General features: G+C 47.7%; 1 pseudogene; it reads left to right on the forward strand.

Annotated features, from left to right (window-relative positions):
• Nucleotides 1-3,588: 3,588 nt before the first annotated feature.
• LOC118668602 lies at nucleotides 3,589-12,609 on the forward strand (annotated as a pseudogene).
• Nucleotides 12,610-14,503: the final 1,894 nt, after the last annotated feature.

Genomic DNA, 14,503 nt, shown 5'->3' on the forward strand with positions numbered 1-14,503 from the left:
GGCGTTGGCCAGAGAATCCTGAGCCATGCAACACCCTTAGTCCCATGCTATTCCTTGGTCTGAGGTGGACCAACAACCCAGTGTCCTCCTTTCTCCCCTCATGCCTCACAGCCAGTCAATCACCAAATACCATTGTCTCCACCCTTACATATCTTTAAATAGCAATCATCTCTCTGACTGCAACTGGCAGACCTTAGTGCATCAGCCTTCCACATGGCCTCCCTTCATGCAAGGCTCCTGCTCTCAGGGGGCTTATATCCTATATAATAAAAGCCTAACATGCAAATCGACTGAACAGTGGACGACCGGTTGCTATGACACGCACTGACCACCAGGGGGCAGACGCTCAGCACAGGAGCTGCCCCCTAGTGGTCAGTGCGCTCAGCCAGAAGCCAGCTCATGGCTGGCAAGCGCAGCGGTGGTGGGAGCCTCTCCCGCCTCCACAGCAGCGCTAAGGCTGTCTGACTGACAGCTTGGGAGTGGGCCTAAGCCAGCCGTGGGCAAACTACTGCCCGCGGGCCGGATCCAGTCCGTTTGAAATGAATAAAACTAAAAAAAAAAAAAAAGACCGTACCCTTTTATGTAATGATGTTTACTTTGAATTTATATTAGTTCACACAAACACTCCATCCATGCTTTTGTTCTGGCCCTCCGGTCCAGTTTAAGAACCCATTGTGGCCCTCGAGTCAAAAAGTTTGCCCACCCCTGGCCTAAGCTGTCAGTTGGATATTCCCCAAGGACTCCCGGACTGCAAGAGGGCGCAGGCTGGGCTGAGGGTCCCACCCCCAGTGCACGAATCTCGTGCACTGGGCCTCTAGTTTTTGAATAAGGCTGCAAGTGAGCAAATAAATACGTGGACAAGATAAGTTAGTGACAGGTGCTATGAGGGATCCAGAGGCAGAAATGGTATAGAATTACTGTTTGGGGTGAGAAGAAGGAGCTGATTGACATAGGACAGTCAGTGATGGTCGCATTGAAGAGGAAGCTATGGCAGATAGTATTACCCAGAATTGTCCAGAAAAGCAGTATTTCCATTTTAGTATGCTGTTGCAGAACCCTGCCACTCCCCATTCAAGTGGTAGAGTCTGTTCTTGAGACTTGTGACTTGCTCAACTAAAGAAGTACAACAGAAGTGATGCTTTGTGACTTCTGAGGGTAGGTCATGAAAGACAACAAAGCTTACACCTGGGTCTTTGGGGGCCTTTTCCTAGAAACCCAGCTTCATGAACAACCAAGGCTCTCAGGCTTCAGCCCCGGCGTTGCTCATAAATGACTCTCGGCACCAGCTTGCCAGCCATGGGAGTTGAGCAGATCCTCAGTTCTTGGTGGATTTGCCCCAGTTGATGCTGCATGGAGCAAAAATGCATCTTCCCCCATCGAACCCTGCTCACATTACAGATACATAAGCAATACAGATGACTGCTGTTTTGGAGCCACTGAACTTTGGAAGGTTTTATTATGAAACAAAGTACTGAGCTGAGGCCTAAATACCAAGGAGCCAGCCACAAGGAAATCTTCACAGCATCTTAAGCATTGCCAACAACAGTCCCAGGGCTCTATGGCAGGAACAAGCTTGGCACACTGAATGAACCGACAAGGCCACGCGGCTGAAGGGGGAAGCAGTAAGTCATGTGACTTCAGAGAAAGGCTGAAGCCACATGTGCAGAGCCTCCTGCACCGTGATCAGAAGTTTGAAATGCATCTAAAGTTCAGTGGGAGCCTTTGGAGGAATATGAGCAGGAGCTATGGCCTGTCCTTGAAAGATAGCTCTGGCCGCTGTGAGGAGGGTGATCTGGAGCAGGACATGAGTGGAAGCAGGGAGACCAGTTAGCAGACCACTGCAGTTGTCTGGGATGAACCCGATTGTCACAAAGTGGTGAAAAAAAGAAGATAGATTCTGGGCATTGTATAGAGTCAACAGGCCTTGCCGATAGATAGAATGAGGGGTTAAGGATAAAGAAAAATAAAGGCAAACTTCTAGGTTTTTCTCTCAAACAGCCAGGTGAGTAACAGTGCTACTGGCTGGATGGGGAAGGCTTGGGGAGGAGCAGGATGGGGGTGGGGAAAACATCCCATTCCCTTGGGATATACAATTTCTATGTGGTTATCGAAAGGATTCAAGCTGATGAAATAGTTCTCACTAAGCACTTAGCAGGCTGTACAGAGCGTCTGGGTCTGGTCGGAGTGGGGATTTTAATAGCTGCGTGGCTTAAGAAGTCCTTTCTATTTCTTTGCCTGTATTGCTTTAAGAGTCTGCATGCAGACTGTGGTTGTTACAATTACTATGGCAAAGATCCCAGTTGGAAGCTAAAACACACCCAAAGGAGGAAATTGAACTCAACACAGGGGACCCAGCCAAGCACTTCCCCCAAACCATACTTTATTAGCCAGTCTGGAGGAGAGTCCCTGTGTGACCACGAGGAAGGAACCAGGCCTTGGTGCTCACTGAAAGAATGGCTGAAATGTGTTGGGGGAAGAGCTGTGAACTTCTGTAAGGACTTTCATAGCAGGCAGACCTGGGCTGTTGGAAGCAACTCCCAGATTGCCAATGGGGAAAGGGAGAAAGAGGGAGATGGTGTGGCCCAAGAGTAGAGGAAGGGAGCCTAGGCCAGGCCACACCTACATGCCTTCTTACCTTTATTTTCCAGCACCAGTTCAAGGAGCTTGCCCAATCCCTCAAAACCCTCCCTCTGCAGGATGTGTTACAGAAGACCGGAGAAAAACCAAGCAACGCTTAGAGAAATGGAGTTACGCGCGGGCCCAGAGAAAAATGTCTTTCAATTTCTGAGCAACAACCTGGAGAAAGTTGTCCCTTTTTATATCTTTTTCAGTACATTGTCTCCCAAATATGGGGTTTTCCAGTCCCCTTTGCAAGTTCTTAAAGAGCCCTATGTGCTGGGGCTTTGAGACATCATCTAAAGGCCTGGCCTGGCGCCAGCACTGATAACTTCATCTGGAGAAGGTTTATAAACAGATCTTGCAAGACCAGACAGTTAAAGGGGCAGTGGCTAGATTCAGATTGCTAGCCCCCCAAAATGTCTCATTTTCCCCATCAGATGCACCCCCAAAGCTCACAAGAAAACTGCTCTCTTCACCTGGTCTCCAGCAAGGATCATTCATTCACCTGTCCAGGCTTCCTGGAGATCCCCTTACAGGACCCTGAGTTGGACTGATCAACAGAGGGGAGCAGGGTAGTGGACAAAGGATGGGCAATCCCAAAAGAGGGACAAGGCACTCAGTGACCCAGAGTTCCTTTGCTGGTTCCCATGTCAACACAGAGTCCTAATTCCACCGACTCTTCTCTCCTGTATTTTTCATGTTTGCTTCAGCTTTCCTCCCTGTTGTCTCCTCTGCAGACCCATAGTACTTACTGTTCAAATACTACTTCTCCCCACTCTCTCCCCAAAGTATAGCGAGGGGTGTCAAGTTTAACTATGAGCCCCCAAAGAGCCAATATAACTCATGCCTGCGCATTATTTCATCTATTCATTCAATAATTATGTATTGAGCTCCCGCAGCGTGGTTGTTAAGGAGGCTATTGCAGTAATCCAAGTGAGAGATGATGATACTTGGAGCAGTACGGTAGTAATGGAGATGGTAAGTGATTGGATGCTGGATATATTTCGAAAGGTGGAACCGATAGGATTCCCTGATGGATTGGACATGAGATGTGAAGAAGAAGAGGAAGATGCTTCCAGGTTTTGGGCCTAAGCATCGAGAAGGGTGGTGTTGCTGTTTTCTGAGATAGGAAAGACTACAAGACAAGCACGTTGAAAGAACTAAATCAAGAGCTTGATTTTTGGACATATTAAGTTTCAGGTGCTTATATAGCATTCCAGTGGCAATATTCAGTTAGCAGTCTGGATTCCTGGGCAAGGTCCAGTCTGGAGATAAAAATGTTCGAAACCTTAGCCTGCCTTTCTCAGCGCATAAGCAAAAAGAAACATTGGAATCAGAGGGAGCCTGCAGAATTTCAACCAACAAATATCAGGAAGTATAAAATTAACCAAGAGATCTAGAAGTGTTGTGGTTGGCATTGCCTGAAAGAGTTAGAGAATGACGTCTCTCAGAGACTAAATGAGATAATGGATCTAAGTACACTTTAGAGCTTCTAAGCACCTCTCCATATGGGTACCATCATTGAAAGTGTCTGCAGTAGCCCCCTGCCCCAGAGAGACTGATGTGGGAATTATCTTACCCCCCGTAAAATGCCAATAGACCAACGGCCTTTCGAGATCCCTTCCCTCCCGGGGCCAATATCAGTATTAAAAACCAAATACCCTTCCCTCCTTCAATAAACTTCTTTTCTCCTCCCTTCCATCACATTGGCCTATCCCTTCTTACAAAGTAAAGCTGCCATGCATTTAATGCAAGCAAACAGACAGAGGGGAACAAGGGAATAGGGCATGACCATACCCAGCAATAACTAACGTTAAATCTCTTGTTATGTGTATTTCTTTAATTTTTAAAAATTTGTTGTTTTGTTTTGAGATGTTTGCTGCCAGTGTGATTATTGTTTTTTTGTTTGTTATTTGTTTTTTCTCTCTGGATGTTTGGGTGTGGTCCCCCCCCTTTTTTATTGACTTTTTTTGGGAGTGGTTTTAGATTTACAACAAAATCAAGTGGAAAGTAAAGAGTTCCTATTTATCTCCTGACACACAGTCTCTCTCACTATCAACATCCTTCACCAGAGTGCTACATTTGTTGCAACTGATGCATTTATATTAGCACATTGTTATCACTTAGTTTACATCAGAGTTCACTCTTGGTGTTGTACATTCTATGGGTTTGGACAAATGTATAATGCTACATATTTACCATTAACCATTACCATTTACCATTATAGTAAGTTTCACTACCCTAAAATCCTGGGCTCTGCCTACTTATCCCTCCCTCCCCCATAACCCCTGCCAACCACTGATCTTTTTACCATCTTCATAGTTTTGCAGCTTTTGTATTCCTTTTTTTTTTAAAAAATTAAATTTTAAATTACAGTTGATGTACAATATTATATTAGTTTCAGGTGCACAACTCCACGAATAGACATTATCTATACTAATAAAAGGGTAATATGCTAATTAGATTGGACATCTTCCAGATGACCTTCCGGATGTCCTTCTGGACAAAGCCATGGTGGTGGGGCCGAGGCATGGGCAATTAGGGATGGTCAGGTCAGCAAGGGAGAGCAATTAGGGGGATCAAGCTGGCAGGGAAGAGCAGTTAGGGGAATCAGGCCGACAGGGGAGAGCAGTTAGGGGAATCAGGCTGGCAGGGGAGAGCAGTTAGGGGAATCAGGCCGGCAGGGGAGAGCAGTTAGGGGGATCAGGCTGGCAGGGGAGAGCAGTTAGGGATCAGGTCGGCAGGCGAGAGCAGTTGGGCCGATCAGACCAGCAGGGGAGAGCAGTTAGGGCGATCATGCTGGCAAGGGAGAGCAGTTAGGGGAATCAGACTGGCAGGCAGGTGAGTGATTAGGAGCCAGTGGTCCCGGATTGCGAGAGGGATGTCCTGGATTGGAGAGGGTGCTGGCCAGGCTGAGGGACCCACCCCTCATGCACGAATTTTGTGCACTGGGCCTCTAGTATAACCTATGAAGGGATCACCCTGATAAATCTCGTACCTATCTGAAACCATACAATATTATTGACTATATTCTCTGTGCTGTACTCTACATCCCCATGACTATTCTGTAGCTACCAATTTGTACTTCTAAATCCTTTCACCTTTGGCACCCATCTTCCTATCTCCCCTCACATCTGGCAACTGTCAAAATATCCTATATAATAAAAGGCTAATGTGCAAATTGTCCCCTCGAGAGTTCCACCAGCAGGCCGGGAGTTCAATCACTCGCTATGAGTTGCACTGACCACCAGGGGGCGGTGCAGAACATGGTGGGCGACCAGTGGCAGTGGCGGGGTGCTGAGGGAGTGAGGGAAGGAGAGGCAGGGAGGCCGGGAGGCGGGAACCTGATCGGCCCTGATTGCCGGCCAGGCCTAGGGACCTACCTGTGCATGATTTTTGTGCACCGGGCCTCCAGTTCTATATAGGTCCCGGGAGCCGGTCCATCCTTGCTGTTTCAAGGGACCTGGCGTATATAGCATACTGTTCTTAATATGTTTGCTCCCCTTAGTGCTATGTGTTTTAATGAAGGTCACCTCTCAGAGAAAGGTTGTTTCCCCAGGTAGGGATTTTTCCTTGAAGTTAGGGAGGGAATAAAACCCCTTAACTAAGTGCCAGGCGGGTAATTAATCACTTTAACTATGAACAATCATGCTTAAGCTACATAATCTTTACTCCCTGGAATGGAGATAAGAAACGCCCTAACCTTTGGAATAGAGATTGATAGGATTGGAATCAGCTGGTATAAATACAGATGTAACAAGACAACAGCACACAGAACCTAGACACAGAACCTACACAGAACCTAGAGACAGAAGAACTTCGCTGGAGAGAACATGGCAAAAGATACTGGACAGAAACTGGCCACAGAACCTAGAGACAGAACCTAGCGAGAGAACCTGGTAGGAGAACCTGGACAGAACCTGGAGACAGAACCTGGCTGGAAAACCTAGCGAGAGAACATGGCAACAGAACCTGGACAGAACCTGGCAACAGAACTTGGCAGGAGAACCTGGCTGGAGAACCTAGCGAGGGAACATGGCTACAGAACCTGGCTGGAGAACCTGGCTGGAGAATCTAGCAAGAGAACATGGACACAGAACCTGGCTGGAGATCCTAACCAGAACTTGGCTAGAGATCCTGGCTAGGCTGCTGATCAACTGAACGCTGTCTCTGTGTCACTCCTTCTTCGCCGACTCCGTCCACACCTTTGGGGACCCCTGGACCTGCTGGGGTTGGACCCCAGCATATAGGAGTCTATTTCTGTTCTGCTTGTTTATTTTGTTTAGATTCCACATATAAGTGAAATCATCTGGCATTTATCTTTCTCTGTCTGACTTACTTTAATCAGCACAATATCCTCTAGGTCTATCAATGTTGTTGCAGATGGCAAGATTTCATTCTCTTAAATGACTGAATCACATTTCATTGTATATATACACCATCTCTTTATCCATTCTTATAGCGATGGACAAAGGTTGCTTCTATAGCTTGGCTATCTATATATATAAAAGGCTAAGTGACCGACCGTCCGTCCATCTGACCGACCGACCGGCTGATACATATGATACACACTGGTAATTTAAAAATAAACGTTGACTTGCACATGCGCGATATATATAAAGCTCTCACTGGAGCCAATCACACATGTGTTTTTCCATCTGTCATTGTCGATCGTGAATTTGGTTGACACTTCTATTATAGAGAAAGGGCAAATAGTGATATTAAAATATTTCTTGTAATTAATTTCCTTTCAGTGTGCACGAACTCATGCACTGGGCCACTAGTTATAAATAATTCTGCAATAAACATATGTATGCATATGTAATTTCCTGATTTAACATTTTGGGTTTCTTTGGATAAATACCCAGAAGTGGAATTGTTGGGTCCTTCTTTGTCTCCTGTTATAGCCTTTGTTTTAGGTTTATTTTGGCTCTGGCCAGGTAGCTCAGTTGATTTGAGCCTTTTCCCAATACACCAAGATTGTGGGTTCAATCCCCAGTCGGGGCACAATGAATGCATAAATAAGTGGAACAACAAATCAATGTTTCTCACTCTGTGTCGCTCTCTCTCTCTCTTCTCTTTCTAAAAAAAAAAATTAAGGCCATTTTGTCTGAGTATTGCTAACTCAGCTTCTTTTTCCCCATTTCCATTTGCATGCAATATCTTTTCCTATCCTTTTTCTTTTATCCTTTTCTTTGTTTTGTGTGCCATTCAATCTGAAGTGAGTCTTATAGATAGTAAGGGTCTTGTTTTCTTATCTATTCAGTTACCATATGTCTTTTAATTGGAACATTCGATCCATTTGCATTTAAAGTCTTTGTTGAGCCCTAGCCCATTTGGCTCAGTGGATGCAGCATCGGCCTGTGGACTGAGGGAGCCCAGGTTCAGTTTTGGTCAAGAGCATGTACCTTGGTTGCAGACTCAAGGGCCATGTGGGAGGCAACCAATCGATGTGTCTGTCTCACATCGATGTTTCTCTCAGTCTGTCTCTCCTCCTCCCTTCCACTCTCTCTAAAAATCAATGGAAAAAATATCCTCAGGTGAGGATTAACAAAATAAAATAAGTAAAGTAAGTGTTGATAGATATGTATTTATTACCATTTTATTATTCATATTTTATCTTTTTTCTTAAAGAAGCCTCTTTAACATTTCTTAGTGGTGATGAACGCCGTTAGTGGTTTATTTGTCTGGGAAGTTTTCTTCTTTTTTTTAATTGATCTTGAAGAGAAAAAGGGAGAGAGAGAGAGAGAGAGAGAAGCATTGATGTGAGAGAAACATCAATTAGCTGCCTCCCACATGTGCCCTGACCAGCGATTGAAATCACAACCTGGATATGTGTCCTGACCAGGAATCAAGCCCACCAATTTTTTTTTAATTAATATATTTTATTGATTTTTTTACAGAGAGAAAGGGAGAGGGATAGAGAGTTAAAAACATCCATCAGCTGCCTCCTGCACACCTCCCACTGGGGACGTGCCCACAACCAAGGTACATGCACTTGACCAGAATCGAACCTGGGACCTTTCAGTCCGCAGGCCGACACTCTATCCATTGAGCCAAACCAGTCAGGGCAAGCCCACCAATTTCTGATGCACAGTATGATGCTCCAACCACAGAAACACCAGCCAGGGTGGGAAGCCTTTTACCTGTCCCTTGATTCTAAATGATAGCTTTGCTGGATAGAGTAGTCCTTGCTTTTCATCACTGAATATTTTTTGTCAATCCCTTCTGGCCTACAAAGTTTCTGTTGAGAAATCAGCTGACAGTCTTATGGGAGCTCACTTGTTGGTAACTAACTGCTTTTCTCTTGCTACTTTTAAGATTCTCCCTTTGTCTTTAACCTTTTATATTTTAACTAGAGGCCCGGTGCACAGATTGGTGCACCAGTGGGGTCTCTCGGCCTGGACTGCAGGGATCAGGCCGAAACCAGCTCTACGACATCCCCCAAGGGGTCCCGGATTGCGAGAGGGCGCAAGCCAGGCCAAGGGACCCCACCGGTGTACAATCAGGGCTGGGGCGGGGGGGCCACGGGAGGGTTCCAGGGCATGTCCAGCCCATCTGGCCCAGCCCTGATTGGCCAGACCCCAGCAGCAAGCTAACCTACCAGTCAGAGCGTCTTCCCCCTGGTGGTCAGTGCATGTCATAGTGACCAGTCAAACGGTTGAATGCTTATTAGGCTTCCATTATATAAGATTATGATGTGTCTTGGTGTGGGCCTCTTTGGGATATTTTGTTTGGAACTCTGTACTTCCTGGACATGTATGCCTATTTTCTTCACCAGGTTAGGGAAGTTTACTGTCATTATTTTTTAAAATATGTTTTTATTGATTTTAGAGAAAGAAGAGGGAGAGGGAGAAAGAGAAACATCAATGACAGAGAAACATTGATTGGCTGACTCCTGCATGCCTCTACTGGGGACTGAGCCCATAACCTAGGTATGTGCTCCAACCAGGAATTGAATTGGTGATGGTGACGCTCGATGCATGGGATGACGCCCAACCAACTGAAACCACACTGGCCAGGGCTACTGTCATTATTTTTTCAAATAGGTTTTCACTGTTTTGCTCTCTCTCTGCTCCTTCTGGTACTCCCATGATGCAAATGTTGGCACGCTTGAAATTGTTCTAGAGGCATCTTAAACTATCCTTGATTTTTGGATTCTTTTTTCTTTCTGCTGTTTTGATTGGGTGTTTTTGCCTCCTTATATTCCAATTTGGTGATTTGATCATCTGCTTTATGTACTCTACTCTCTTTATTCCCTGTAATGTATTCTTCATTTCAGTTAGTGTATTCATGTCATTGCTGACTGGTTCTTTTTTATGTTTTCTATCTCCATTTTTACATTTCCTACCTCTTTATTGAAGTTCTCATTAAATTTCTCTACTCTTCCCCTGAGTTCACTGAGCATTCTTATAACCATTGTTTTAAATTCTGCATCTGGTGGATTGCTTTTCTAGTTTAGTTCTTTTTCTGGAGTTTTGTTTAGTTCTTTTTCTGGAGTTTAGTTCTGTTCTTTCATTTGGGACATATTTTTTTTTGTCTCCTCATTCTGGCAGCCTCCCTGTGTTTGTTTCTGTGTATTAGATCTCCAGGTCTTGATAGAGTGGCCTTATGTAGTTGGTGTCCTGTAGGGCCCAGTGGTGCAGCCTCCCCTCCCCAGTCATCTGAGCTGGGTGTTCCAGGTACACCCCTCATGTGGGCTACATGCATCCTCCTGTTGTAGTTGATCCTTGACTGCTGTTGGTACATCAATGGGAAGGATTTACCCCCCTGGCCAATCAGCTTCAAGGACTAACCACAACCACGTTGGAGGATCACTGTGAAGGGGCTGACCCCATGGAGCAAAACTTACATGGAACAGAGGGGCTTAGGTGCCCACCAAGTTTACCCCTTGAGTGTGTTGCTCATGATAGTGGTTGGGTCTGTGGGGCCTCCTGTGAGGTGTAGGCCAAGGTCAACTGCCACCTTTGCTCTAAAAGGGAGCCACCCAGCCTGAGCTACAAAGTGATCTGCAGATGACTGCTACTCGTGCTGGGCTTGGAAGTGCCTGGGAGAGGCCAAGCTACGAACCAAGGCCTGCTGCCACTAGTGCTGGGCCTGGGGCCACTTGGCAAGAGGTACAGGATACACCGAGGCCAGACGCTGCTTCTTTAAGAGATTTTAGGAAAGTTGGCAGCATGAGCCAAGACAGGCTGTTTGTATGGAAAAGCCACTGGAAACAACAGGTGGGCCCACAAGTTGGGTGGGCAGAGTCTCAGGGAATCATCATGGTAGGCCCAACAATGTTAGGTTGATGGAGACTGAGATATGGTAGCCTGCCTGCAGGCTCTGTCAGGGGAGGGCTCCGCAAAGGAATAATGGCCACTGCCAGCACCTCTGTCTGGAAGGAAGTTGCCTCTCCGGCTCTTACCCTGATGCCAAACAATGTAGTCCTTCCCCATATGTTGCTGACACCTTTGCTGCCCCAGCACTGGTGTTCAGAGCAAGTGAGTTTGAGTAAGTCTGTGGGTGGGCCCTTTAAGAGGAACACCTAGGACTCCAGCAGCCTCCACTCACTCAGCCACAATCCCTGCTGGTCTTCACAGCCAGAAGTTATAGGGACTTCTCTTCCCAGCACTGGAACCTGGGCTGGGAGGCTTGGTGTGGGGATAGGAACCTTGGCTCTGCAGGGGGACCTCCACAGCTGAGATATCCCTCCCAATTTTTAACTGCCACATGTGGGTGTGGGACCAGCCTGTTCCACATCTCTACTCCTGCCAGTCTCTCCTATAGTTTAATTGTAATTTTGATGTGGTTGTGAGAGGTTCCAAGTACTGTGTTTGCCTATACCGCCATCTTAACCAGAAGCCCCGTAGTTTTGAAGAATTTATTTACATTTTTCCAGAATGTCATATACTTGGAATCATAGTGTATAGCCTTTTTAGATTGGCTTCTCTCACTTAGTAGTATGCATTTAAGTGTTCTTCATATCTCTTCATGACTTGGTATCTCATTTCTTTTTAGAGCTGAATATTCCATGTATAGTGTACAATGAATACATTGTATTGAGGTACCACTGGTATATACCCATTCACCTACTGCCTTCAGTAGTTGGTTATTCATCTGGGTTGCTCTCTGGATGCTTTTACTATAGTCTCCCTGTCTTTCAGTTTTCCTATAAAGAATGTAGGCGTGGCTTTCCACCTGATCTCCCTCCCCCTGGGTGTGCTCTGGCTGTATCACCAGTGCCGCATCCTCTCCTTCCAGCCACCGTCATGGTCATCTGACGGTGATGAGGTGTTCTCAGAAGTCTTCAAGACCTAGGAGATTGCTGATGGGCTGTGCCTCAAGGTGAAGGAGAAGATGGTCAGGAGGATAGCAGATAGCATTGATGACTCACTTATTGCTGGAAATGCCTCCACTGAAGGTCTGGAGGGCAAAGGGACCGTAAGCACAGTCATCACTGGTGTGGATACTGTCATGACCTTCATTTACAGGAAACCAGCTTCACAAAAGAAGCCTATGAGAAATACATCAAGGATTGCATGAAATCAATCAAAGGGAAACTTGGAGTATAGAGACCAGAAAGCGTAAAATTTTATGACAGGGCACAGGACAAATCAAGCATCTTCTTGGTAATTTCAAGAACTACCAGTTCTTTTGTTTTATTAGATTGATGAGAGAGAGAGAGAGAGAGAGAGAGAGAGAGAGAGAGAGAGAGGGAGAGAGAGAGAGAGAAGGAAAGAGAGAAAGAGAGAGAGGGAAGCACCAATGTGAAAAACATCAAACAGTTGTTTCCTGCACACAACCCGACTGGTTCCTGCATGCACCCCAACCAGGGATGAAACCTGCAACCTGACCAGGAATCAAACCTGCCACCTTTAGGATGCTCCAACCAACTGAGCTTCACTGGCCAGGGTCTATCAGTTCTTTACTGGTGAAAACATAAATCCAAATGGCATGATTGTTCTGTGGGGCTACTGTGAGGATAGTATGACCCCAAATATGATTTTCTTTATATATATATATATATATATATATATATATATATATATATATATATATATATATACACTAGAGTCCCAATGCACAAAATTCATGAAGGGGCCTGGCCCTCACAGCCCCAGCTTCGTCTGGAAGGTCATCCAGAAGGATGTCCGGAAGGTCATTCGGCTGCCCAGTCTAATTGCCATGTTACGCTTTTATTATTATAGACTAGAGGCCTGGTGCACAAAAATTTGTGCACTCGGGGGGGAGGAGGGGGCCCCTCAGCCCGACCTGTGCCCTCTCACAGTCTGGGACCCCTCTGGAGATAACGACCTGCTGGCTTAGGCCTGCTCCCGGTGGCAGAGGGCAGGCCCAATTCCTAGGTGCAGCCCCTGGTCAGGCTCAGAGCAGGGCCAATTGGGGAGTTGGGGCGCTGCCCCCTTTCATGCACAGAGCAGGGCGGATTGGGAGGTTGTGATGCCACCCTCAGTCACACTCAGGGTAGGGCCGATTGGGGGGTTGGGGCACCGCCCCCTGTCACACTCAAGGCAGGGTCGATGGGGAGGTTGCGGCGCCACCCCTTGTCACGCACAGAGCAGGGCCAATCAGGGGGTTGGGGCGCTGCCCCCTGTCACGCACAGAGCAGGGCCCATCAGGGAGGTTGGGGCTCCGTACCCTGTCACGCACAGAGCAGGGTCAATCAGGGGGTTGGGGAGCTCCCCCCTGTCACGCACAGAGCAGGGCCAATCATGGGGTTGAGGAGCTCCCCCCGTCACTCACAGAGTAGGGCCGATAGGGGAGTTGGGGCACCGCCCCCTGTCACACACAGAGCAGGGCGGATCAGGGGGTTGGGGCGCCACCCTCTATCACCCACAGGGCAGGGCCGATCAGGGGGTTGGGGCGCCACCACTCTCACACTCAGGGCAGGGCTGATGGGGAGGTTATGGCTCTACCCCATCACACACAGAGCAGGGCCCGTGGGGGGGGGTGGGTTTGGGTGCCACACCCTATCACACACAGAGCAGGGCCGATCAGGGGGTTGGGGCACTGCACCCTGTCACACACAGAGCAGGGCCGATCAGGGGGTTGGGGCGCCGCACCCTGTCACACACAGAGCCACAGGGCGATCAGGGGGTTGGGGAGCTCCCCCCTATCAGGCACAGAGCAGGGCTGATCGGGGGGTTGGGGCACCTTCCCCTGTCACGAACAGAGCAGGGCGGATAGGGAGGTTGTGGCCCCGCCCGCTGTCACACACAGAGCCGCAGGGCGATCAGGGGGTTTGGGCACTGCCCCCTGTCACGCTGATCCCAGGGCTGGGAGGCCTCTCAGCTCCGCTGATCCCGGTGCTCGGAGGCATATTACCCTTTTACTATATAGGATAGAAGCCTGGTGCGTGGGTGGGGGCCAGCTGGTTTGCCCTGAAGGGTGTCCTGGATCAGGGTGGGGGTCCCCACTGGGGTGCCTGGCCACCCTGGGTGAGGGGATGATGGCTGTTTGCAGCTGGTCACACACCCTTCAGGGTGGGGGTCCCCACTGGAGTGCCTGACCAGTCTGGGTGAGGGGCTGAGGGCTGTTTTAAGGCTGGCAGGTGACTGAAGCTCCCAACTGCTCCTTTTTTTCTTTTTTATTCTGGGCCAGCTTTAGCTCTGGCTCCAGCTCTGAGGCCTTTGCTGCTGAAAGCAGGTATCTGGTTTGTATGGGTTCTATAATCGAAACACTGTATCAACTCCAGCTCTGAGATCCCGGCTCACTGAAAGCAGGTTTCTGGGGTTTTGTTTAGCTTCTATATTTGTAACAATGTTTCAAACTGCAAGCTCAGAGGCCGGCAGCGGCAGGCGGGGAATATTGGAGTCCTCCGTCACTGAAGCAAGCAAGCCTCATGTTTGCTTCAAGCTGCCTGGCTGCCGGCCGCTATCTT

Source organism: Myotis myotis, unplaced genomic scaffold (genome assembly GCF_014108235.1).
Source record: "Myotis myotis isolate mMyoMyo1 unplaced genomic scaffold, mMyoMyo1.p scaffold_m19_p_13, whole genome shotgun sequence".
In the NCBI taxonomy this organism is placed as follows: domain Eukaryota; kingdom Metazoa; phylum Chordata; class Mammalia; order Chiroptera; family Vespertilionidae; genus Myotis; species Myotis myotis.